The sequence below is a fragment of the Xyrauchen texanus genome, chromosome 24 (assembly GCF_025860055.1).
Source record: "Xyrauchen texanus isolate HMW12.3.18 chromosome 24, RBS_HiC_50CHRs, whole genome shotgun sequence".
NCBI lineage: Eukaryota > Metazoa > Chordata > Actinopteri > Cypriniformes > Catostomidae > Xyrauchen > Xyrauchen texanus.
In genome coordinates this window covers 24,403,207-24,428,972 of record NC_068299.1, presented here as the reverse complement: position 1 = coordinate 24,428,972, position 25,766 = coordinate 24,403,207, and positions in this window count along the sequence as shown.

Below are 25,766 nucleotides of genomic sequence, written 5' to 3'. Positions count from 1 at the left end.
CTTTTGGGGGTTAAATTACTTAATAGGAAGTTGTTTAACTCTGTGTGGTTGTATTAGCTTTTATACAGACATAAAACAAAGCTAATTGTCCAGCTGCTTGCTGTTTTAGCCTGCTTGGTCCAGGACTGTGGGGAAAGCCCATTCCCTTTAAACATCACAATTTTTTAAGGTAGCTACATTTTCACCCTTAAATTATAAATAAAAGTTTAAAAGTCCAATAAAAGTACATTAGTTAATTTAATGTTGAGACAAAAGCAATAACGCCTCTCTGTAATGAAAATAGTACTGGCTGTAAAAGTTCTGACCACTTTAACCTCATTTGTTTGCTGTTCATTCATATGCCTGCCTGCTTTGTCCAGTTTATTTTTAAGCCCTTCTCAACAAAAGAGGCATTTCTGTGACTCATCTGACAAGTACCACTACAAATAGCAGTAATGAATAAATCTGGTCACGTTGTAAAACTTGACAGACATGAGAAGACTTGTATTTGCATACACAACATCTTGACATGAGCTTTAGCATTCTTAAGGCCTCAAAATGTTTTCAATAAAAAAATTATATATAAAAAAAAAAAAAAAAAGAATAATAATAACAAAATGGCCACCGGGAGGCTCTTTTTTTTTTTTTTGGATGTAAGGAGACATCTGGCATGATTATTTTTGAGCTCCTCCGCTAATCCGTTAGAAATGCAAACTGGTGAGGGGACGTGCCAAATGGCTTTTGCGCAAGACTGCGTTTTGGACTTGTGGAAGATTCAAATGAGTTTTCATAGGAGCGTTAGCGGCATTATTGGAAAATGCAGTGAAACAATTATAATTAGTTTTCATGCTGTCACATTTATCATCATTATCCTAGTTTTTAGACATGCCAAATTTACTGCACCATTTAATGCCACTGCCATATGTACCGAAGCTTCAAAATATGCTGTAGTGTATATGTTTTTTTTCCTTTCCCTCTTTCCTTTCTTTTTTTGTAAACACTGAGCATTGTCAGATATGTGACACAGTATGTCACAATGATGGTCGGCGATGCTCGTCACCATGGCTTCAAGTCATGTGGGTTCCATTCAGAGGTGGCCTTGCCTCAACTAATCCACTTGTCAGTGTTGACTGCCAAGCAAGACGTCCCACACACTCAAAAATGTGAGTTTATTCAGTGATCTGGGACATAGACTGCATCTGCCCACTGCTAAGGCCAGAAGAGCCATTGAAAGACACCCACAAGCCTAAACTCATAGCCATCCACAGCTTGGTTAAAAAAAGATCATGTAAAACTCTTTAGCTTAAACTCTGTAGCTTGATTTCCAAATGTTGCCGAGTGAAACTTTAAAATTCTGCCAACTGAAAACTACTGCATTTGAATAAAGAACAAGCTCTGTTTTGTCTATGCATTGGTAAGCTCATCAAAAACACTCTTTCTATGGGATACATAATTTTTGAATCCAACATATTACAGAACTAGTGTAAGATCTACAGCAGATAAGACATATTACACATACAAATGTTTTACCTTAAAATGTGGTTCATGTGGTCATGTTAACTGGTTTTATTCAAATCTAAATATGATTTAATTTATCACTGAATTAACCTGAATATATTACAGGTAGGTTACACCAACAAAAATACTGTAGCTCCTTACAGGAATAGTTAACCAACATTTCTGTCATAATGTACACACCCTCATGTCAATCTAAACCCATATGACTTTCTTTGTTATGTAGATTATAAAAGAGAAAAAAACCCAACTGATTTTTAATTTTGATTTTCAATGTGATAATGCACAGTGAATATAGAATAGAGGGCCTATAGTCTTCAGATTTAGTTTTGTTGGCATTTCTCCCAAAGACAAACCCTGCTGTGATCGGTGCCATATTGTTTTGTCACATGACTCTGAAACACATGAAAATTTGAACTCTTTACTGACAGCCCAGAGTGTCCTGAACTGAGATCAGTCTGTTTATATTAAATTATGCATAGCGTATAGCAAAGACAAAATGCAATGTCCATGCAGGAGGATGCAGGGTTGCAAAAGGATAACAATAATTTAACTTTTATGTCTATTAATTTTTCATTTTTAGGCCCCAGACCCCCAGACCCCCATCCCCCACCGCTGCTACCAAATGAGGTGCTGGTGCCACCAACTGTAGAACTACTCTCAAATGTTAGTCTAGAGCCCTATAGATAGATACTTGCATATGTAAAAATGTTATTAATTTTCATCCATTGCTTTGACTTATAGAGAAACATGTTTTGCATTACAAAGTGGAAGTTTAGATGGAGGTTTTTTATATTGAGAGAGAGAGGGATAGGCTCAGTCCACTGAATTGTGCCGTCTACACTGATCTCTGAATCCCTCTTTGGCTTCAAACAAACTTCAACATTTAACAGGGAGTGATGCATTTGATAGAGGTTATAACGGTGGAGTCACAACAATGCTATAACAGCTTGGCGTGATAGATTGGGCTTCTGTAATCGTTCTCAGTTGCCATTTCATAAATCTTCAATGGGCTGCTGACCTCAGTCCCCAACACTTCATAAATCAACATATTTAACATTGAAGCGATGGAAGGGGGAAAGAAGGGAACATACAGCAGAGAATATGTTTAATTTAAGTTTGCAGATATTTAAAGCATGCTTCAGGTTCACAAAGGCAAGGTTCACAGATGCACAGAGAGCCACCTGTAACAATAATTTAGGAAGTAATAAATTGTGAGCCTTGATAAAGCAGAACTGAGGCAGGCATCTGCTGCCGATTACAGTCACACAAATTAACCACGAGGAGGATACGTTTGATGTCAAGTATTAAACAAAAGGCTTACATTTGTTTCAGGGCTGCTTGTGCATAAGGTGAGCAATTCAGACTATTTATGGTGTTTTGTTTTGCTTAAACATTCTGTCAAACATGCTGTTACCTAGGAGCTATATTTCCTGAAAACAGTTTGTTTGGATGGAACTTGTTTGTGTATATGCCAGTATGGTTGCTTGGTACCTGGTAGGACTTAAATGGATGACTGCTTGTGAAGTGCACCCATCTGAGCAAGATTGTGCACTAAACAGAATTAATCAGATGCCAAATGGTTTGGGAATGTCTACTGAAGAGCGAACAATTTGCTGTTAAATTAGTGTTTCAAATGTGCCGTCTTCAATGGAAAGGTTAAAAGGCCAAAAAGATGTAACATTTCATTTTCAATACATAGGATAAAAAACTTAAGCATGGTTAATGCTTGCGAGCTGCAGATGGGGTAATAATAATAATACACTCAGTTTCTGTTTAAACTGCCAAAATCATGGTTAAAATAGTATCACCTGGAGAGAATTCTCAGCACATTTTGGCTTCTAAGTTGTAAGATGACAAGAAGCTTGCACTGTCTGAAAAAGACTGTAAAACAATGTAGTACAACACTGATTATTAAACAGGATTTTAGATCATGAGCATATTCAAAGAGCATAATTAGCCAGTGCAAATAAGTCATACAGTATTTAATAAGTCCTTACTATTTCCTCTGCCTTAGGCAGTAAATAGAGCATGAATGTAGTTCAGCCCCTCACCAGAAGGGGATCTGCATATAATACATTTGAAAATACATTTTCTATTCTGACTATGCTGCTCCACAAAAACAAAAAAAAAAAGAACAAAAAAAAGTTTTCCCCAGATCCTTGAGTTTGTGGATACAATAATGGTGTGAAAATATAGGAAAACTTTAGTCTAAATATTGCCCAAACTGGAATGAGTCTGTTATTCATCCCAGCTGTGCAGCCGCCTAGCATACCTACAAGTCAAGTTTATGCAATATTTTTTGCACTCACCAGCCCCCATTAATCCTAATGTCTAAATTCTCTCACTCTGGCAGAATATGTTCCATCTACAATAATTAATAATCTCAGAGAGAGGGGAGAGAGGGAGAAAGAGAAAGACATGAGCAAGACAAGAGAGGGAAAGCCAGCATGTCATATGCAGCACGGTCTTAATCATTGCATCAAAGTGCTATTGGATAGCACAAAAGAGGCTGTTTATGGAGAGCGTTCGCTGGATTCTCCATGTCAGATGGACTATTAAAATGAAATACAAGTTGGTTGAAGTGACTAAACCTGCTGTGATGCTCAGCGAGCAGAGATACAGAAACATGGCTAATGTACTGCAGACAATCACAGTACTTAGCTGTCAGTGAGAAAACTACCATACCACAATGAAGGTCAACAACAGTGCCTGCTGTGACATTGTGAGACATTGTTTTTCATGCATGAGAATCATGGCAGTTAGCTTGTTGGTGTTAATGCACAAAGGTTCTGCATAGAATTTAGGTATCAGAGTTTTTTATGCCTATGAAGCGTATTGGTTCATTACAAAAGTGGCAGTTACAAGGTGTAATGTTCACTAGAATTAGTGATAAAATTTAAATAAATTTTGTTTGAAACAGATGAGGTTTTTAAGTTAACTATCGAGTTTTAAATCAACAAAACCTACCTCTCTATCCTAAACCATAAATCTAAACCTAACTGATAGCAGGGTTGGTTTTAGGGTCAGTGGATATTCAGGGCTTAGCCCAGACCTCTTTGAAACTAAAGCTAAATGGTCCCACTAACTTTTGGCTCAGTCTCCGATACACTGAAAGTTCAGAAGTTGTGTGCTTTTAACACTGTGTATTTAAAAAATAAAATGATTAAAAAACCCCAACTCTTTTTGTCCCTTTTGGCTTTCAATAATGCACATTGTGTATAACTGACAGCTTTATAGCCTATTATTGATCCTTCAGGTGTTTAAAGTTATTTTAAAAGATAGCAGGCTGTAAATAAGTCAAATGAGAAAAAAAATGTTGTTAGACTTGTCAAAGTAAGGACCATGCCACTGTGGGTTAATAAGAGTTTGGCAAAAAATGCAAACTTCCAGGTTCGTGACTTAAAGTTAGCAAATTATTAGAGCACATCTGTTTGTACAATATATTCTTTGTTTTCAGGGTTGTATATCTAAATATTTGATACTTACTGCATCTGGATAAACCAACTTAACACAGTTTCCAATATCTCAGCAAGACAGAACATTCAGGGCCTTGCTGAAAACATTCAGAGATGAATCCCCAGTAGCCCACCTAACAATGCCCATGACAGATCATAAAAATTATATCTGGGATGAAAAACAAAATGCAATTGCTGTAGCAACTATGTCATTTTGTAATACTTCTATACTTGCGTGCTTTTTGGGACTCGTACCCCAGTCCTTTAAGAGCAGTTTTGCTCAGTTAATCAGTTGATCTACTACGCAATTTAATCAAACAAGCTTTTAGCTTTTGACAAGGTTGACAATAAAAAAGTAAGAATATAAATCATATCGTCGCTATCTGATGAAAAGCAGGTATCTCCAAAAAATGTTTTATGGAAAAACTCTTTTTCTCACAAACAATCTTACAAAATGAATAAAAAAATAACATAATTAGTCAACCTTTACCACCATGCATAGACTTCCAACGTTACACATCTGTAATTGAGCTGTTATTTTTATTGAACTTGCATGGATTTTTGTTTTAGCGAACATGGACAGACACAGTTTTCTTATCATGGGTTCCAGTGTTGCATGTTCAGTTACAGACTAACTATTCTTGTTCCAAGAATTCAGTTGGTAGGTGATTGATTGCTAGAGAATTTATTTATGGATATATTCTGAGCTTTCACTGACTATTTGATTAATTCACTTCCTAAATATGATCATATTAGACCCATTTTATCATCGTTACATTGGCTACCTGTTAAATTCCTTATTGATTTTAAAATTCTGTTAACTACGTACAAACCTTTGAATGGTCTAGCTCCGCAGTACTTAAGTGATCTTCTAACACGTTCATTAAGATCGCAAAATTCTGGCCTATTAATAGTTCCTAGAATATCAAAATCCACTAAAGGAGGAAGATCCTTTTCATATTTGGCTCCTAAACTATGGAATAGTCTCCCAAACACTGTTCGAGATGCAGACACACTCTCTCAGTTTAAGTCTAGACTAAAGACTCATCTATTTAGCCAGGCATACACCTAATTTATCCTCTAACCCACAATTAGGCTGCTTTAGTTGGGTCTGCCGGAACCAGAAACCAGAAACATTGAGCATGATCTCTAACTCTGCAATAAATTAAATGGCATCTACGCTTACATCTTTTTATTTGTTTCCCTGTCTCAACCTCGGGACTCCTATCCTGAGGTCACCAGAACCGGCTGGATCCAGCACCATTCCTGCTTCATGTTGGACTCCACTGCTACATGTCGCAGAATGATGATGACTAAATGCAGCCGGTGCCAGCCAAACATCACTTCAATCTATTATGACGGACTTCAGAGGATGAAATGATGCCAACTCCAACCTGCATCACCTCGGTCTATTTATGGACTACGATCTTGAAATGAAATGCTTAGACTAACTATTGCCAACAAAAGCCTTCATCAGCCATTTAACAAGGACAATTGCATCTATGTGAACTTCTGCAATTAATCAAGATGGACTTCAAAGACATTGGTCATTAATCTTACAGTTCAAACACAATCGATGTTTAATCACTGACCCTTAACACTTAGTTTAATAATTTTAAACCATGATTTTACCTATACATAATTAATATTTACATTACATTCATGATGTTAGCCAGAGGGAACTGGCCCCCACAGTGAGTCTGGTTTCTCCCAAGGTTATTTTTCTCCATTAATCAACATCTTATGGAGTTTTGTGTTCCTTGCCACAGTCAGCCTACAGCTTGCTCACTGGGGTTATTAATACAATTATCATTTAATTATTTTTAAACACTATTAAAAATCGTATTTTATCTAAATTACACAATGATGATTAATCGACTTTATAGACATTACAGTTTTATCGTCTGTTAATGCTGATATTCTGTAAAGCTGCTTTGAAACCATGTGTGTTGTGAAAGGCGCTATACAAATAAAATTGACTTGACTATTTTAGATCGAAATCAGTTTTATGACTAATCAATCAAATTAAATCAAATCACTTTATTGTCACACTACCATGTACACAAGTGCAACAGTAGGTGAAATTCTTGTGTGCAGTTCCGAGCAACATAGCAGTCATGACAGTGACGAGACATATACCAATTACAATAAACAACATACTTACACAACACAATTTACATATCAAATGTACACATACTTACACAGCACAATAATTATATACAATACACACAATATAGAATACACAATATACAATACAATAAGTAAGGAGTATATGAAATATATATATATATATATATATATATATATATATGTATATGAAGTAGTATATTGAGGAGAATATGTTGACCGTCCAGTGTGAGATTATAGATTAATAAAGTGCAGTGCTAATTATTGATCCTGATAGATCAAGTGTTCAACAGTCTGATTGCTTGGGGAAAAAGCTATCATGTAGTCGGCTGGTGCGGGTCCTGATGCTGCGATACCGCCTGCCTGATGGTAGCAGTGAGAACAGACCATGACTCGGGTGGCTGGAGTCTCTGATGATCCTCCGAGCTTTTTTCACACACCGCCTAGTGTATATGTCCTGGAGGGAGGAAGCTCACCTCCGATGATGTTCCTGGCAGTTCGCACCACCCTTTGCAGGGCTTTGCAGTTGTGCGCGGTGCTATTGCCGTACCAGGCGGTGATGCAGCCAGTCAGGATGCTCTCTACAGTGCTGGTGTAGAACCATGTGAGGATGTGGTGGTTCATTCCAAACTTCCTCAGCCGTCTCAGGAAGAAGAGGCGCTGGTGAGCCTTCTTCACAACGGCCTCAGTGTGGACGGACCATGTGAGTTCCTCAGTAATGTGGACACCGAGGAACTTGAAACTGCTGACTTTCTCCACCGGTGCTCCATTGATGGTGATGGGGCTGTGTTCTCCGTCTTTCTTCCTGAAGTCCACAACAAGCTCCTTGGTTTTACTGACGTTGAGGAAGAGGTTGTGCTCTTGACACCAGCGTGTCAGAGTGTGCACCTCCTCTCTGTAGGCTCTTTCATCATTGTCAGTGATCAGACCTACCACCATCGTATCGTCAGCAAACTTAATGATGGTATTGGAGCTATGTGTTGCCACACAGTCATGTGTGTACAGGGAATACAGGAGTGGGCTGAGAACACAGCCCTGCGGGGTTCCAGTGTTGAGGGTCAGTGATGAGGAGATGTTGCTGCCCATTCTAACCACCTGACGTCTGCCTGACAGGAAATCCAGGATCCAGCTGCACAGCGAGCTGTTTAAGCCCAGAGCCCGGAGTTTCTCATCAAGCTTGGAGGGCACTGTGGTGTTGAATGCTGAGCTGTAGTCTACAAACAGCATTCTCACATATGTGTTCCTTTTTTCCAGATGGGAGAGAGCAGTGTGTATTGTAGATGCAATGGCATCATCGGTGGAGCGGTTGTTGCGGTAGGCAAACTGCAGCGGGTCCAAAGAGGGGGGCAGAACAGAGCAGATGCAATCTCTGATTAACCTCTCGAAGCATTTGCTGATGATGGGGGTCAGAGCAACAGGACGCCAGTCATTTAAGCAAGTGATTGTGGCTTGCTTCGGTACAGGCACAATGGTTGATGTTTTGAAGCATGTGGGGACTACAGACAGGGAGAGGGACAGATTGAAAATGTCCGTAAAAACACCAGCCAGTTGATTCGCGCACGCTCTGATGACGCAGCCCGGAATGCCGTCTGGACCCGTGGCTTTACGGATGTTCACCCGTCGGAAGGATCGGGTTACATCCACAACAGAGACGGAGAGTGAACCAACCTCTGTAGCGTCAGCCGCGAATACTCTCTCCGCGAGGGTGGTGTTATTGTCCTCAAAACGAGCATAAAATGTATTAAGTTCGTCCGGGAGAGATGCAGCGGTGTTCATGGCGGAAACTTTATTCCGTTTGTAGTCCGTGATTGTGTTAATTCCCTGCCACATACTTCTAGAGTCAGTGGTGTTGAACTGACCTTCAAGCTTGTGCCTGTACTGGCGTTTGGCTGTACTGATAGTGTTACGGAGGGCATAACTGGCTTGTTTACGCTCCTCCATGTTAGAAGAATTAAAAGCGGAGGTCCGCGCAGTGAGTGCCACGCGAACATCGCCGTTAACCCATGGTTTCTGGTTGGGGTATATCCGTATAGTTTTGGTCGGAACAACGTCCTCTACACACTTCCTGATGAAACACGTTACGCTGTCAGCGTAAACCTCGATGTCGTCATCAGAGGCGGACCGGAACATCTCCCAGTCCGCGTGATCAAAACAGTCTTGTAGCGCAGAGTCTGATTGGTCCGACCAGCACTGGATCGTTCTGAGGGTGGGTGCTTCCCGTTTTAGTTTCTGCCTGTAAGCAGGTAGAAGTAGAACGGAAGAATGGTCCGATTTGCCAAATGGGGGGCGGGGGAGGGATTTGTAGCCTTCCCGGAAAGGAGAGTAACGATGATCTAAAACCCGGTCCCCTCGTGTGTTGAACTTTATGTGTTGGCGGTATTTTGGAGCGATTGTTTTGAAGTTGGCTTTGTTAAAGTCCCCGGCAACAATGAACGCAGCCTCAGGGTGCGCGGTTTCCTGCTCACTTATACTCCCATACAGTTCTCTAGGTGCCCGGTCTGTGTCGGCTTGTGGGGGGATGTACACAGCTGTGATGATGATCGCTGTGAATTCCCTCAGCAGCCAGAATGGTCGACACAGAAGCATGAGAAATTCCAGATCAGGAGAGCAGAAAGACTTGATTAAATGTACGTTCCTCTGATCACACCATGATTTGTTGATCATAAAACATACACCACCACCTCTGCTTTTACCGGAGAAGTCTTTCGCTCTGTCCGCTCGGTGCACGGAGAAGCCCGTGATTTCGATGGCCGAGTCTGGAATCTCCGTAGACATCCAGGTTTCTGTAAGGCAGATAACACAGCAATCTCTCGTCTCTCGTTGGAAAGAGATCCGCGCTCTCAGCTCGCAGAGCTTGTTGTCCAGAGACTGAATATTTGCCAGTAGTGTACTGGGTAGCGGGGGTCGATTTGCACGACGTCTTACTCTGATGAGAACGCCGGCTCGTTTTCCTCTTTTCCTTCTGTGTTTCCGCGGCCAAGCAGCCCAGACAAAGGGCTCCGCCGGCGTGTTTGTAAACAGCGGGTCGGCATTAAGGAATTTGAAGTCCGGTTTTCGATGTGTAATTGTAGAACCAATGTCCAAAAGCGTTTGTCTGTCGTAAACAATAAGGCAGACAACATCCAAGATAAAAAAACAAAGAACTGTAAACAAAACAAACAATAAAAACCGCAGTGTTGTAACGGAGCTCGCAATGCAGCAGCCATACTCGGCACCATCTTGAGTCTAGTCTAGTGGACAGTTTGGTTTCGAGACACATTTATTAGCTTCCACTCGCCATTTCGCAAAGATGGAAATCTTGCAACCGTTTATGGCTGCTATAATTTTTAAATCCACCTGAAATTGTGCGTGCATGAATGGCTTTGGTTGTCAGGGAAATCACAGAGCCAGCACGATGCAGGCAATCTCTTAACTACACTTCAGCCGGACGGCTAAGTTAAATTAGTCACGCTCTTCAAAACATGAGGGCGGGAAATACGCGGTTATGATGTACACTTCTCAAGGCCAATGGAGATACTTGTTAAACAGATAGCCTGATTAAACATCTTTTCATTGGTCATTTTGATGCACAATTCAAACAGCACAAAGAGGTCATTCGGCACATTCTGTCTGTTATGAGATACACGTTTTTCATCGGACAGCGATGATATACTATTATTATTCAGTTCTTATTGTGTAATTACATTGTAATATGAACTTGAATGTAATGTAAGACACAAATGTATATCAATGTCGTGTAGCAAATGGGCTAAACATCTAAATATAATTATGTGGATAATTATAGTGTGACTAGATTCCTGCTTGTGGAATACAGGACAGGCCTCCCAGCAAAAATTTAATTGACATATCCTTACCTAGGCGTAGATCAATGTGAAGTAGAGGGTGCATCCACATCTGTTACTGTTGTCACCTTGTACTTTTCGTAAAATGCAGAAAAATCCAGTCCAAAATTAAGATGTACAAAAAGCATTACCTTCATGAGGGTTACAGTCGAGATTTATCCCGTGTCCATGCTACATTTAGAAACTTTGAGAATTTTTGAGAAAGTATGCATGCAGACCATTGAAAATATGTAGTATTCTTTCAAGAGATGGACAAAGAGAGAGGAAACATGTGTTGCCATGCAGCAGTAATTTCTGATAGTCCAGCTGCACAAAAGTGAGTACGTTGAATATGACAGCTTCAGATTTGGTTCGGGCAGAACAAAATTTCTGATCATACAGTTTCTTGATCAATTTCACAGTTCAGTCAGCCGACCTAAATCTATGGCCATGCACAACAGAACGATAAGCAAAAAGTCCTTTACTTGCATGCACCTTGTCAGATTCTGAAATTTGCTTCACAAAAAAATCGCTAACACTTAGTGTGGCACATTTACTTATAGCAGCATCCACTTGCTTTTTTGTATAAATATAATGTACGATGTCGGTGCGGCCTCCATGAGCGATGGAAATGTGAGCTCCACAAATCTCACACCTCACTTTACTAGGTTCTGTCTGTGACTCCTTTTTAGATATTGTAACTCTTTTTGAAGATCCTCATTAAATGTACATGCACACTTCCTTGACATTTTTCCAGCCACAATTTCATCTGTGTGCTCTTTCAAACTTACTCTTCAATCAGTTCACTAACTGGACGTCTATTGATTGGGGATTGTGATTGGATAGTTTAATCAAATCATGTACTTCAAATAACATTGCGTGATTTTATTGTTTTTGCCATCTGTATTCTTGGCTACCTTTGATTAGAATACTCACGTGACTGAGAAAGCCGCTTAGGCAATAGAGAAAATTTAGGATAGGGGAAATATGGTACAAAATGTGTTTTTTTTTTCGGAATAAGTTGGGACACTAGAAAAAGTGCTTAAATAAGGGATTGTCCCTAGTACAATTACACATTGCCAACGTTATCTCATGAGAATTCATATGTAAGGTTTGGTTCTAGCAAACATACATTCACTTACGTTTGCATAGACACCGAAACGTACAATATTGTAATATCTAAACATCATAATTTGACGTATTAACATCTACAGAAATGTACAAATGTTTACGTGCATTGTTTGAATAGATTAATATTGAATAATTCATAGAATTAATCAGTTAATTACATTTAATTTATAATCAATGAGAATAGTTAAATGCAGTCACATATATTTAATGACGTTGATATAATAATATGACATTTTAATGGTTTCATTCAGTTCTGTGTGATTTCTGCTGCCCTATACAAAGTTTTAAAGGATTATATCATTTTAACCAAGACTAAACTTTAAAATGTTAAATGAATAAAAACTCTGTAATCATTTAATCATTTAATTTAATTTTTGTTTACCATGGTACACAAAGTGAGTTTTCAGAATATGCCAAAAAACTAATTAAACCTCAAAAAGCATCATAAAACAATAATACAATGAATTCATACATTTGTTAGCTATAGTCCAAATCTTCAGACTGCTTTCAGTAAAGAACTGACCCAAATTCAAGCCTTTCATTCAACGATCTCTGTCACCATCCGCCACAGTTCCGTCGCACCCCCTGTACCAGTCAACCCCCTGTAACCGTCAACCCGGACATATTTGGAATGGCTCAACAACAACTACTTTTCATCGTGACACAACTGGTAGCACATTGCGTCAGTTGCATGGGAGACTACGGTTCAATCCCCATTCAAACGAGGAAATAATCACTTTTGTATAAACAATCACGAGCGTGATAAGGAGGTTGTATTTTTATCCCTAACATTGCATTTTGTCTCTACTAATGGGTAGGGTTAGATTTGGGTTTTGGTTGGGGGGTAGCCTAAATAAATTAAGCATTTTTCTTCACTGTTTTACACCCTGTTTAGCTAAAAACAATATTTTTTTCAACTGGCTTCTGGCGACCTCTCCTGGATATAAATGGATGTTACACTTCCATGTTTATACCCTCTGAAATACTTAACGCTTGTTTATACCCTCTGAAATACTTAACGCTTTAGCCTCTGGGAGGCAGTTTTTTCAAATTCGGTCAACATATACCGATTTCAGCCAAAGGAAAAATCGGCACACACTTGCAGATTTTTATGTGAGATCAGGATGACCGCCGTTGGTTTTGTTTTTAAAATTAAAACACTTACGCCTCAAGCATACGGCCAGCAGTCGTACGGCAGAGATGTCGAATGCTCATTGACTCTCAAGTGTCTCGTGACCTTTTGCGACATGCCATTTTCTTCGATGTATATGCTTGAATCAGGTATGACAGCACCATTATGGAGTGCTTTACAGCACTCTACTCTCTTCTACTCTCCATCTCACATAATGCAATTGTATGCAGTCAGGATGCACATCGGATGCATATTGGATGCAGCGTATCACCTTTGGACTATTGGGTACTAAATTTTGCCATTTTTATGAATAAATTATTGTGATTAAATGTATCTGCCAGTTACGTATTTTATATGCATAATAAATGGTTTAGGTTTAGGAGTAGGTGTGGGATTATTGGCTGTAAAATATATATAAATGAATATATTGCAACAAAAATGATTGCTACTGTACATAAATCTACTCGTTACATGTTTTTTAATATTGTTGAAATGTGGTTATGTTTAGAGGTTGGGGTAGGGTTCAGGGATCTAAAATATATATAAAACAGTACAAATTTACAAACAAATTGATTTGTCTAATCAAATATACTGTAGTTGTAATGGATTTGTCAATATTTTACATTTCTAAAGCTGTAAATACATAAAAATGTTGACATTTAGATGCTTTCAAACGTCTATATTGCACGTTTTAGTGTCTATCAAAATTGACAAACGTACGTTTAAATGTTACAAATATTAACATACAAATTGCAAAGTATATTAATGAGATCAGGCTGCCATTGCACAGCATGTAATCATACCACTATTCTATCAAAATACTTTGTTCGGCAATGAAGAAGCACATGTATTAAAGGCCATCTTTATTGCAATGATAAAAATACAGTGTTTGAACATGTTAAATGCCATTTAATATAGTTATATTTATTCATATAAAACAATAAAGCAGTCCAACGAATTCATTTTCCATTTAAATGCAGGCAGGCGTATAGCACAATGTTGGAGGTGTTGGAAGGGGGAATGATCCAGCGATGAGCAGATTAAGGGAATGGCCGCAGGGCAAATGAAAGGGTGTAACTTGATTAGCCACTTGATTTGAGTGACATGCAGGTCAATCTAGGCAGACTCTCAAAGGAAAACGAGCCATTTCCACCAAGGGCTTATTTACATTACATACAATTCTATTTGTTTTTAAAAATGCTACTAAATGTGACCATTGGGAACTTAAATAAATATATTGCCAATTTGAAAATTTGGATTACTAGAGGCATTACTCTTCTTTCATATAATTCATTAGATTAGATTGTTTAAGAGGAAATAAAGCTATTATGGAGGGGTAGGACATTGCCCCATAGTTATGTCCACAACTTTTTGTGTATGTCCATGTGTACAGTATTTGTGGGTTGTGACTAAATATGCATTTATGTGCAATTGTATGTCCATTAAGGTGTTTGTTCACATTAATTTTGTTCATATTAAAACAGATGGATCCTGCTGTCAAAAAAACAAAAAAAAAACTGTCAATGGTTTTCTGATTGTGCAAAAAGGTGTGTGATAGGATATGCATGTTTTGTGTGCATGCTTGAGGTTGTGCTTGTAGATATCTCAAATTTTCTGCTTGCATTCTCAAATCTCCCTAGGTCTAAGTGTGCGTGAGAATGCATTTAACACTTTTTATCAAGTCTCTGTTGTATGTAAACACATTTATGTTCCTGCATATGGTTTAATCTCCCTGAATGCATGTATATGATTATGATAATGTTTATCCTCATATATGTATTGCAGCCATACCATGAACATGATAAATCCATGCTGTTGTCTTACTCATCCTCCAACCCAATTTAAATCCATGGTCTGAGCCAGGGCAGGTCAGGGGTGAGGTGGGGAGAGGCGGTGTGTGTAAATACGTGTGCAGATAGACTAAATGTGTGTGTGGAGGTTGGGTTTGTGTATCTGTCTTAGTAAAAAAAAAAAAAAAAAAAAGGGGAGCTGGAATTCGATAGCATGAGCTGAATCACATTTAATCTGTGTACCAAATTGATGGCGATGAAAATTGGAGAAGAGGGACACAAAAAAACACTTGTTTGCAGATTAATGTTCTGAATGGCGGTCTGTGAGACTGCCCTTTATGGATGGCTTCACATGTGGGCCTCAAGAAAGACCAAGTCTGAGGATTACCTGCAACTCTCTCCTATTACACAGTGTGCACATGCTCACACATGCAGATAGCTTTCATACCTTCAACCAAGATTTTGTTGAATCAAAAACATAATCTACAAACTGCAAAATCCTTGCTTGTTGTAAAATACACTTTAACATGAGTGAGATTTTATGAAATATCAAAAAGGTGATTCACTGCATACAATCAGTTCTGATATAAAGGATTCATTGAGTACTCCTGCATGAAAGCTCCTAGTGAAGTCTTTGAAAGCTTGTTTAATTTGTCATTTATATCAAATTGATTGCCTGTAATGGTGACACTTTGACTAGGTGTTTTATTGCCACATTAACAGTACATTCACCTTAACATATTATGTTATAAAATATGTTGTGTATTTGATATTTATGTATCAATGTATTTTTAACGTAGAGATGTCCCAAATTAAGTGGCACACCTCCTAGAATTGGTACACAAAAATGTTGTGTTTTGAGACAATAGATTTCTTACTCATTCCTATTTATTGCAATGCTATTTATTAAAAAAATACAATGAATTTATCTGGAGGAGTCATACAAATGTCTGTTGACTAACAGCAATAAATAATGCCATAAATATTCAAAATTTGTAATCTTGTTTAATATATCCCTCAGGTTTATGCAAATGATGAGTCATTAGCATAATCACATTTGACTACATCCTTATAAAACCAAGTGAAAGATTACAGCGCATTTTAAAATACACGTATATTAAAGAAACATATTCAAATGTTAATGTAATGTGGTGTGGATGGTGAAAGAATTAGTGCGCAGTGCATTTGGCATTACCTACGTATGTATATGTGTGAAACAATCAAACAAATTCTAGGTCAGAATGTCAATAAGAAAAGTTTACAAATTGCTTAAATTTTAAGAAATATGTTTTAAATGCATCTCTCAGAGATTATGAAACACAATGTAAACTCTGTTTGGCTTTTTAGTTGCATATTTTGTTGTGCTCTGCTAAATTCATTACTGGATAAAATGAGTGAAAAGGGAAGGGGGAAGAATTACCAAAATGGGGATAGAGAGAATGATATAGAAAGAAACATTACCTACCAGCACTTAAGTTGACATGGGGCCTGTTAAAACTTCAGCCAGATATCAGACTTGATAAAGATGCCAGAAAAGGCCATTATAAAGCCACGAGAGACTCTATCCCTCACTTTCTACTTTATTTCATTTTTGGTTCTCTCGCTCCCTCTTTCCAACCTTGAACTTGTCAGGAGTTCAGTAGCTGAGTGTCTGAGGGGCCCCCTGGATGCAAGTGAGCGAGAGGTCCCCTCAGATTTGCCCGACATCTCACTAGCCCAACTTCATTTCACTACATTGTCCATCTCTCTTCTACCCACTCTCTCTCACACACATACACACACAAACAATGAACTGAGCTTTATCTTTGCCCAGAACTCAACATTAACTACCGCAGAACTGGTAACACACTATCAATCCGCCTGCAAAAGCCTGGATGGCTTCCCTCTCAAATAAGATCATTATTGCACTAGTAATCCCATTAAATTGATAATTCTGCAAATATATAAATCCAATTAATAATGTGCTTTCAAAGGAGGTGAGGAAAAATGGTATGCTATAGAGAGTTGACAAGCTGTGACTCACAGGTCTTTGTTGCCTGCATCAGCATCAGCACACTGCAAGTAAGGCTGAAAAAAAGCAAACTTAAGCCTGGAGCATCATGTTGGGGAAAACAGGATGATGAAAGCTACACTCATTACAGGAAAATAAGACATTCACTTTCTGCAAGCTTTTCAATTAATGCGTCAGACTCCAAAAAGGCCTTTCCCCGGAATCCATGGTGCTTTGGAGAAGCAGGACTTTTTTGATATCCATGAACCCTTGAATTCATGAGTCAGGGAGCACTCTGGTTAAGTGAATTAACATGTAATTAAATAAGTGAGCATCTATTTTGTGGATTTTAGAGACATATATATATATACCAGAGATTTTTTTTTTCTTTTGGATTTTCAGAAGCACATTCAAAGTACTGTAAAATCCAATTATATGACTAGTCTGTATTTTACCCACTGGCATATGGAAAATAATTTTAGCAGTTCAGAATAACAAAACTGTGAAAAACTGCACATAGGCGCCATTGCTGGAGATGCAACAAATCACAACTGTCAACTAATAGTATTACAGTTAATGAGAGTACAATTCAAACACTGACTTTAGACTTTAGTACATATTACTTCAGGGGTTTTGATGCATTTATATTGTCATAATTGTATTTAAATATATTTATCTGTTTAACTTTTATCTGTTTTTCACTTTAATTTTTAAAGTATTACATTTTAAAAAGATACATAAAAAAGAATATTTAAAAATGTACTCATTAACATTTAAACAATTAAAAAGGTAGAGACAGAGTTGTTGTCATGTTGTTGCGTGAGAAGGCGACATTTGTTAATGCAGATATAATGCCATAAATCGAAAGATTTAAAAATGGAACCTATGATGACCATACACCATCTTTTCACGGACATGCCCTCTTTTTCAAACCTTAATAATGCATCTGGTCATATTTTTTGATTCCCTAAATGTCCGGGATTTGCCGTTTTCATATTGAAATGCACAAAAAGTAACGTAATGAAATCTAGCACATCATATTCATGGATTCTCTCTCTCTCTCTCGGTGTGCTGTGTGTCTGTGTCTCTCTCACTTTCACACACATACAGGGCATGTGCAGCGAGCACTAGGGTCTGTAACTTTACCATGCAAATGTGTGTGATTGTGTTCTCATCTATTCAGGATTGCCGTCGAAACCTAATTTCCATACGCAGACATTAGTGAGAAGACTGTTCTTCTGTTTTGGACTGTTGTTAGTGATATTATAGTGCTTAGTAATGGGAAAAGGCTGCAAAGTGGAAGTCTGCTGCATCCACATTGGGAGAATGCACTAAGCATAATGGGTAATTTCACTGCCTGTGAAAAAGGTGGATACAATGAGAATATACTTTTTAAATACAGTATATACAGCAATGAAACATATTGCATGTCTGGTTGACACACTAGTGTATGACATTCACAATGAAAAACAGTTAATTCTATTGATATAACACCTGGTAATAAAAAAAAAACAGCTCAGCTGTGCATATATACTGCAGAACAATGGGTGTGCCAATCCAGTGCTGATCCAGTTTGGTGCATCCTAAATCAAATGGCCAAGTGCTAACTCCAACATATTTACCATTGTTTAATAGCCTTAGGCTGCTGATTGTAAATTTCTAATAATAGTCTGAATAAACTGACCTTTTGTTTCTGGGGCACACACTTATTTCTATATAGCAGTAGACCAAAATGTTATCTAGATATATTTCCCCACACTGCAATCTTCAAGCACACATTATTACAGCCAGATCAAGGCTCAAATGGGGATTAAAAAAAGACCCATTCATTTTTGGCAATAACAAATATCTATTTTCTTGAGAGAATGATATTATCATGTGTTACAACTATTTGGCAATGATTTTAACAATGGAAAAAGTATTCCATTAAACTTGTGAAAGTATTCTTCTCAGGCTTGAAAACATACTGTCTGTACTACATCCAAAAAGAAAATGCCCTGCATGAGCACGTGCAGGCCAGCGACACAATAAGTCACACTTATTAACACATACAAGCATTCTCATGACACAATGCAGGGCTAGTTAGTACTTCAGATGGTCGTCATGACCAGAATGCTATAGTCAGAACACAAGCCTATAAAAGAATCACTGCAAAAGAAAATGAATGCATACAAAAGAGCAATTGTTTTTGAGAAGCATATACTTTAATGACGTGTCTCAGCATGTAGGTTGCATGTACCTCATTTTTAGTTAGCTTTCTTCTAGACAAAATTCCAAAATATAAAAAGCTTCTTATGGCTGAGCATGCGGATTGCCCCTCTTGTTTGTTTTGATCGGTTAATGAGTTCTTTATCATGCTGCATTTGATCCTTACTGTGCCTAAAGAGCTGTGTGTTACTTTTGGGGAATTTATGCAGACTGCTGTTGATTTCATGGTTTTTGCTATCACTTAGTAAACAAATGTAACATGGTTATGGTTGAAATGAAAGAGAGAAGAGCCTTTGAGGGTGATTATGTTATATCTCTGCTTGTTTACCCATATTTACCTTTATTTTCCCCACACCTAAATGAGAACCTTCATTAGTAAAGTCTGAAATGGTGAAATAGGTTGAGAGAAGTAATTTTATCATATCTAAGAGCTCAGAAATGTAAAGCAGTGTAGTGGTGACTGAGCAGGTGGGCATACTCTGAATTTATCAAGGACCTTCAAATTTATCCAGCGTCTGTGAAGAACATGAAAAACTAGCATGGATCCAGTCAATATTTTCACAAAGTTAAATAGCATAAGTTGTATATGCTTTAATATGTTCACATTTAGCAGCAATTATATTGACAGCGCAAATCATGATGACTCCAGTGCTGCTGGTGCATCATCATTTCACTGTAAAGACCTCAATATACTTCTTACGAAACTGAAGAACGAACAGGTGTGACATCATTTAGAATAAAATCTGTCCAAAAAGAGGGTGCTTTTGCATTCGTTTGGGTGGTCCGTAACAGCTCATTGGGGAGAACTTATAGGAAAAGTTCTTATCGGCTGCTAAACACATTCTTACTGCCATTGGTCCATGTCATCGATATGTGTGATCTTGAGCCTGATGGCTATTTTTATTTTTACGTTGTTCAGTGAGTCAAAATCAGTCAACATGAATACATCGATGTGCAGAGTTATTAGTGAGCTGGTGCAAATGTACCTACATCTGTACAAACGTTTGCTTAGAGCCATTTTCCAAAACCAAGTCATGTGATTATTTTTTTTAGTCTACTAAAGGAATCAAAAATTCTTAAAGAGGCCCTATTATGCTTTTTGGGATTTTACCTTTCCTTTAGTGTGTAACATAGCTCTTTGTGCATGTAAAAGTTCTGCTAAGTCCACACAAAAGTGGGATTGTCTCTCCAACAGACAACACTGCTCAAGAACTACAAGAGACAGGCTGTTTGTAGTCCAGCCATTTCTTCCGTAAAGTATCTATGTCACTATGTAATACATTTGCATAATGCCTGCCTACAGGCTACATTGGCCTGCCCTCAAACAAACGTAGTTATAGCCGAGGCCAGGATGAGTTGGGTTAGTGTTGTCATCATGTCAAGAAGACGCTGTTTTATTCACTGCGAAAGCAAAACCGCTTGGTTTGGACTTCCAAAGGCAGAAGAATTGAAGAATCAGTGGTTAAAATAAATTTTTACCACTATTCCTCAGCCCCAGCCTCATTCATTTTCAATAAATGAAAAGAAGCACCCAGGATACTCCAAGGGTTTTGTGTTTAAAAGAATAAAGAAAGTAATATGGATTTGCAATGACATGATCGTGAGTAAACAATGAGAGAATTAAAATTTTTGGGTGAATTATTTCTTTAGAGATAGGGGAGAGGGAAAATATATAAGTTGAGCCTGGGCAGAGGTCAAACTCTGGAGGTTAATACCTGCTGTTGAACATGGTGGAGAGCCTGCGCTGAGCTCATCTCACTAATGAAACAGAAACATATCCTCTCCTCAGCCCAAACGCCAATCGCTGCCAGCTAAAAAAGCAGCCCATTCATGCCTTCTGGCAGTCTGTGCTTAAATATGTGTGCATGAGTGTGTATGTGTGTATAAGGGGAATGTTACCTGCCCTGGTGGAGTTTGATTAATGAAGAGAACAATAGTGCTCTTGTGGATGGCTCAGTCAGCCCCAGTTGGTTCTGGTCCAGTGCGTCAAAGGGTACTCCATACTCTGGCCTTAAACTCATCCACATCTATCCTTCTGTCATCCTATCTGCTTTCCTATCAGTATCTATGCTCATCTCTGTCTCCCTTTTTATTCAATTCAGCCCTCCTTCCTGCTCTTTCAGGATATACGGTACGGTATATCATGAGTCATGACTCTTGTGCTGAAAAGCATTGGAAAATGTAGAGCTTCAGCCTTAATGGATGTTCTCTGTCAATGAACAGAAAATACCACCACTACAGACTGCAAGAGATTTTATACATTATATCTAATTTTCATTGACGATACTTACAACTGTTTTTATTGTTTTTGATTAAAAATTGTTTTGTAAATAATACATTAGTTAGGTTATAAGTTACTCTAATTCCTAGAGTGCTGATATATGACAGCTGTGTGGCTGAGGTTTGTAATTACATGATCACATAGTTGGCATGTTTTTTCAGAGAGTTCCGGTACCCGAGAATCAGCCACATTAAGCCGACAATCGCCCTCTACTATCAGACATTTTTGCATTGGCTCTCCTGTGTTTACCTTCTCTTCTGGTGCAACTGATAGTGTATTGCGTCAGCAGTGTGGGAGACTCAAGTTTGGATCTTGCGTTGAAACTAGGAAGTTATCGCATTTGCATAATTAGTGATGAGTGCAATTTGAAAGTTACATTTTCCTCTCTGATATTTCTACTCCACCAATGGTTAGGTTGAGGTTGGGGGGTACAATTTGTAAATGATGCCTTCCTCTTCTTTGTATTACAGCCTGGACAGTTGAAAACAACTCACTTCACAATTCACTTTTGGTGGCCCTCATTACATCCAATAAATAGGGCTCACACATGCCCATACACTCAACAACAGTTACAGCTTTGGCCAGTGGCAGCAGTGTTTCGAATATCGGTAAGCACAGATCCATTTTCTGGAAAGAAAAGTCAACAAACTGTTTCTGATTCCACTGTGAAATCAGTCTGGTAATTACCTGAGGCCTTTTCCTGAGGTCGGAATAACAGCCATGCTGATATTCACTACAACAGCACTCATTGCCCATTTAATCTTGCTTAATTATGTCATATATTCAGCAATTTTGCATTCAGACATTCCAGAACATGTGAGTTCCATTTCCACAAGAGACACAGATCTGTAATGTTTTGACTTGCGAACATGATGCATATTTCTTTGTCATGTTATTTTTATTTTTTTGCTTGTACCATACAGGTGTATTAATTTGTTCATTCAATGTATCATTTGACAGCCAGTAATTACTCCATTTAGAGGAGGACATAAGAATCTCCATTCTTACAGTCTGACAGCTTAAATCTTGCCACGTCAAAACCGATGCCTCACAATTAAATTACTCATATTTCCCAACTCTCACAGTCAGAGACCCCCTTTGAACACTCTCCCCCTCTATCTGTTGCCTAACTGTATCAAAACACCCCTTCAAATCGTACCACCTGCATGTAGTTTACAAGGCCACTCATTTTACTTGCAAATCCAGAAATTTGAAAAACAAGGGCGGGAAAAGAGGGGTCATTGATATTCCAGTCAGCTCAGGCTTTATGGCTCATCACACAGCTATGTGACACTTGCAAAACATTGGAGAAACATTGTTAGCACTGTGGAAACGGAGCACGAGAGACCCTAATGAGGACATATGGGTATAAACTGATTCGCCGGTCTGTGGAATGACGCTGTGGGCCTGTTTTGAGAAGTACTGCGCTATTATCTGCCATGTTCGCATGTTTATAAAATAAACCTTGGCATGTTTGCAAGCACACCTCTAAGAGGGGGTTGTGAGAGCCTGGGGTTGCTGGCCGTGAGTGGGAACTGAACGATCATTCTTCATGTCAACACCACAATCATTTAGAATGTTTGCCACAAAGGCCGAAAAGTAAATGAATCATTGCGAGGTTGAATTGGCTCTCAGGATAATTACCACGTCAAAGGAAGAAAGTAAAAGTATGAGTACCTTATCTGTGCATGAAGAGCTGACACATATTTGGTAATCCTTCATTGCTACACAAGAAATTCACTCATGATTTGGCTTTATTGTGTATCATTATAGCTGGGCTGACCTCATGACCTCAGGGATTACTGGGAGATTGGTTTTTTAGTCCACAGTTTATGTAAGTAGTGTCAAATCAACTGAGTATTTGACTGCAATATACACTGGCTCACAGAGGGAAGGGAATGAGACGGAGAGAAAATTAAAAAGTACATTGTATCTTGAACAGCAGAGAAAGAGACGGACATGAAAAAGAATGACTTCAGTTAATTCATTTTTTAAACATCACTGTAATCCTCACTGGTAGCAGTTTTATTGTGGGGTAAATGATTGTTTATCTCAGATTAATTTGATTAAAGAGCTTTGAAGTCTCTTCTGTGAAGCGCCCGGCAGCAGTGCATCTTCTGAGCTAGTCATTTTCTGTAGATTAAAGGATTGTAATTAATTGGACAATTGGCTAATTGTCCTTTTTTCTTAATGAGGGACCACTGAGAGACCGATGTCTCCACTCATTCAGCGACCTTTTAAACAAAGAAAACAGCAAGAATATTATATCCTTATTCATGGCACTACACTCAGGTAGGCTAAAGAATGTCAAATATATAACATCTCAAAGAATTATTCTTCTGAGTTCCAAAAAAGGGAAGAAAAGGGAAAAGTAGGCCAGTATGGCTGGGAAATCACATCACCTGTTGTTAGCGGCTAGCAGAGAGGATTAGAGTGAAATTACACTCAAGTACCAATCAAGTACCTTGAAACCTCTAATGTAGGTAAAGAAATTAGAGTATTCACATGAGACTGACTTTTAAAGTTTTATGAAGATTTCAGACATAGTGAGATGTGATAAAAGTGAAGTGACATTCACACTGGGAAAAGCTCATTTGATTTTAGGCACCTGTTAAACTGAGGTGGCAGGTGTTAGAGGGATTGGATCATACCATTGTGATCTATCAAAACTTGATCCGATGTAACAAAGCAATCTTTCATCATTATGATTACAGCTTTCCAAAGCAATATGGTCTTTCCCATCAGGAGAGATTATACTGCATTGTGCACAATGCTAGTACAATTCTTAAAAATTAATTACAAGACTGAAAGAAGAAAACTATGTTTAAGAATGAAAACATGTTAACATAATCAGTGCTCAGAGAGGGGAGTAAGTCCTTGAACATATCTGGAGAACACAGTTCAAATCAAGCATATGAACACCATAACAATGATTCAATAACAAACTATTTGATTACATGTTCTTATGGTTAATCCTTCACTGCATTTTCTTAATCCTATAAATGATATTGAGAAAATGCTATGGCGGTCAATCGATTTTAAAATGTAATCAAATTATGGTATTGTTTTATGACACTGCGTAATTAATCAAGTTAACCACAAATGATCACATATACAGTATAAACATTTGCTAAGAAAATCCCCAAAATAATAAAATAATTCAATGACATTACAATATTGTGGCAGATGAGTAAAGCATTGAATAGACATTACAAAAAGTTGCTTTAAAATAGTCAATACATTGTTGCAATATTTTTGCCATATAATTTGAAAAATGGTATATCGTGGACCTACATTCCATTGCAATCCATTTTGCAATCGAGTTTGTCAACCTGTCGGAGATAGATTTAGGGGCTGTTCACATAGAACAATCTCACATAGAATAATCTCAATGGAAATGCGACTAGTCATTGGTGGCACTATGATGGCCCTTGGCTTGTAACATTATGCAAAACAATGCGGTTTGAACACTCATTTCTTTTGATTATTAATGTATGTGGTGACAGCCAATACCTACAGTATGCTACACACAGTGCTATTAGACCACTGAGCCAATAGTTTGGACACTAAAAAGCAGGTTGATGCCATATCCTTCAGCCTAACAGACAGTCTAGTGTAGGCACTGTGACACTACACATCTGGCATGATCAGGCATCTGAATGTGCTCTCTGTTAACATTGACACCAGAAAACTAGCAGGCCAGACACCCGAAAAACATTTTCAGACTGGTAAGTGGCAAGGTAAAATACACACACACACACAAACTGGTGCCTGGATTTCTGCTGGCACACTCACTTATGTGAAACTGCCCCTTGCCAGCCCATTTGAGGTTCAATAATAGACATCTTATACACTCACTTAAACACACCAGACTACACCAGCAGTATTTCAAAATTCAACATAATTTATCCTGGCACTTTTCAAATGTATTAACAGATAATAAACATGTTGGATGTTTTAGTGTTGTTAGCTCCAGTTATGGCATACCAGTAACTCCCCTTTTGTTAATATACTTTCATATCAATACACAGCTTGTCATATATATGTTGTTGCATTATAGAAAACACACAGTTTCAAAAGTGTAATCAAAATACATCCTCTTGTGTATCGAAGATTGAAAAAAAAAAATTAAATGTTTGTTTGATCTCAATTTAGAAGGACAGTTTTGTATTATTACCGTATGTATGTATATCTTTATTTAATCATGTTCATGAGTGTTCTGTTTACTTCATATTACAAAATGATCAACACAAAACAATCTGCACAACACATTGTGCTTGGAGTAATTCTCCAAAACCTTCAATGAACGCCTGAAATCCCTGTGTTTAAAAGAG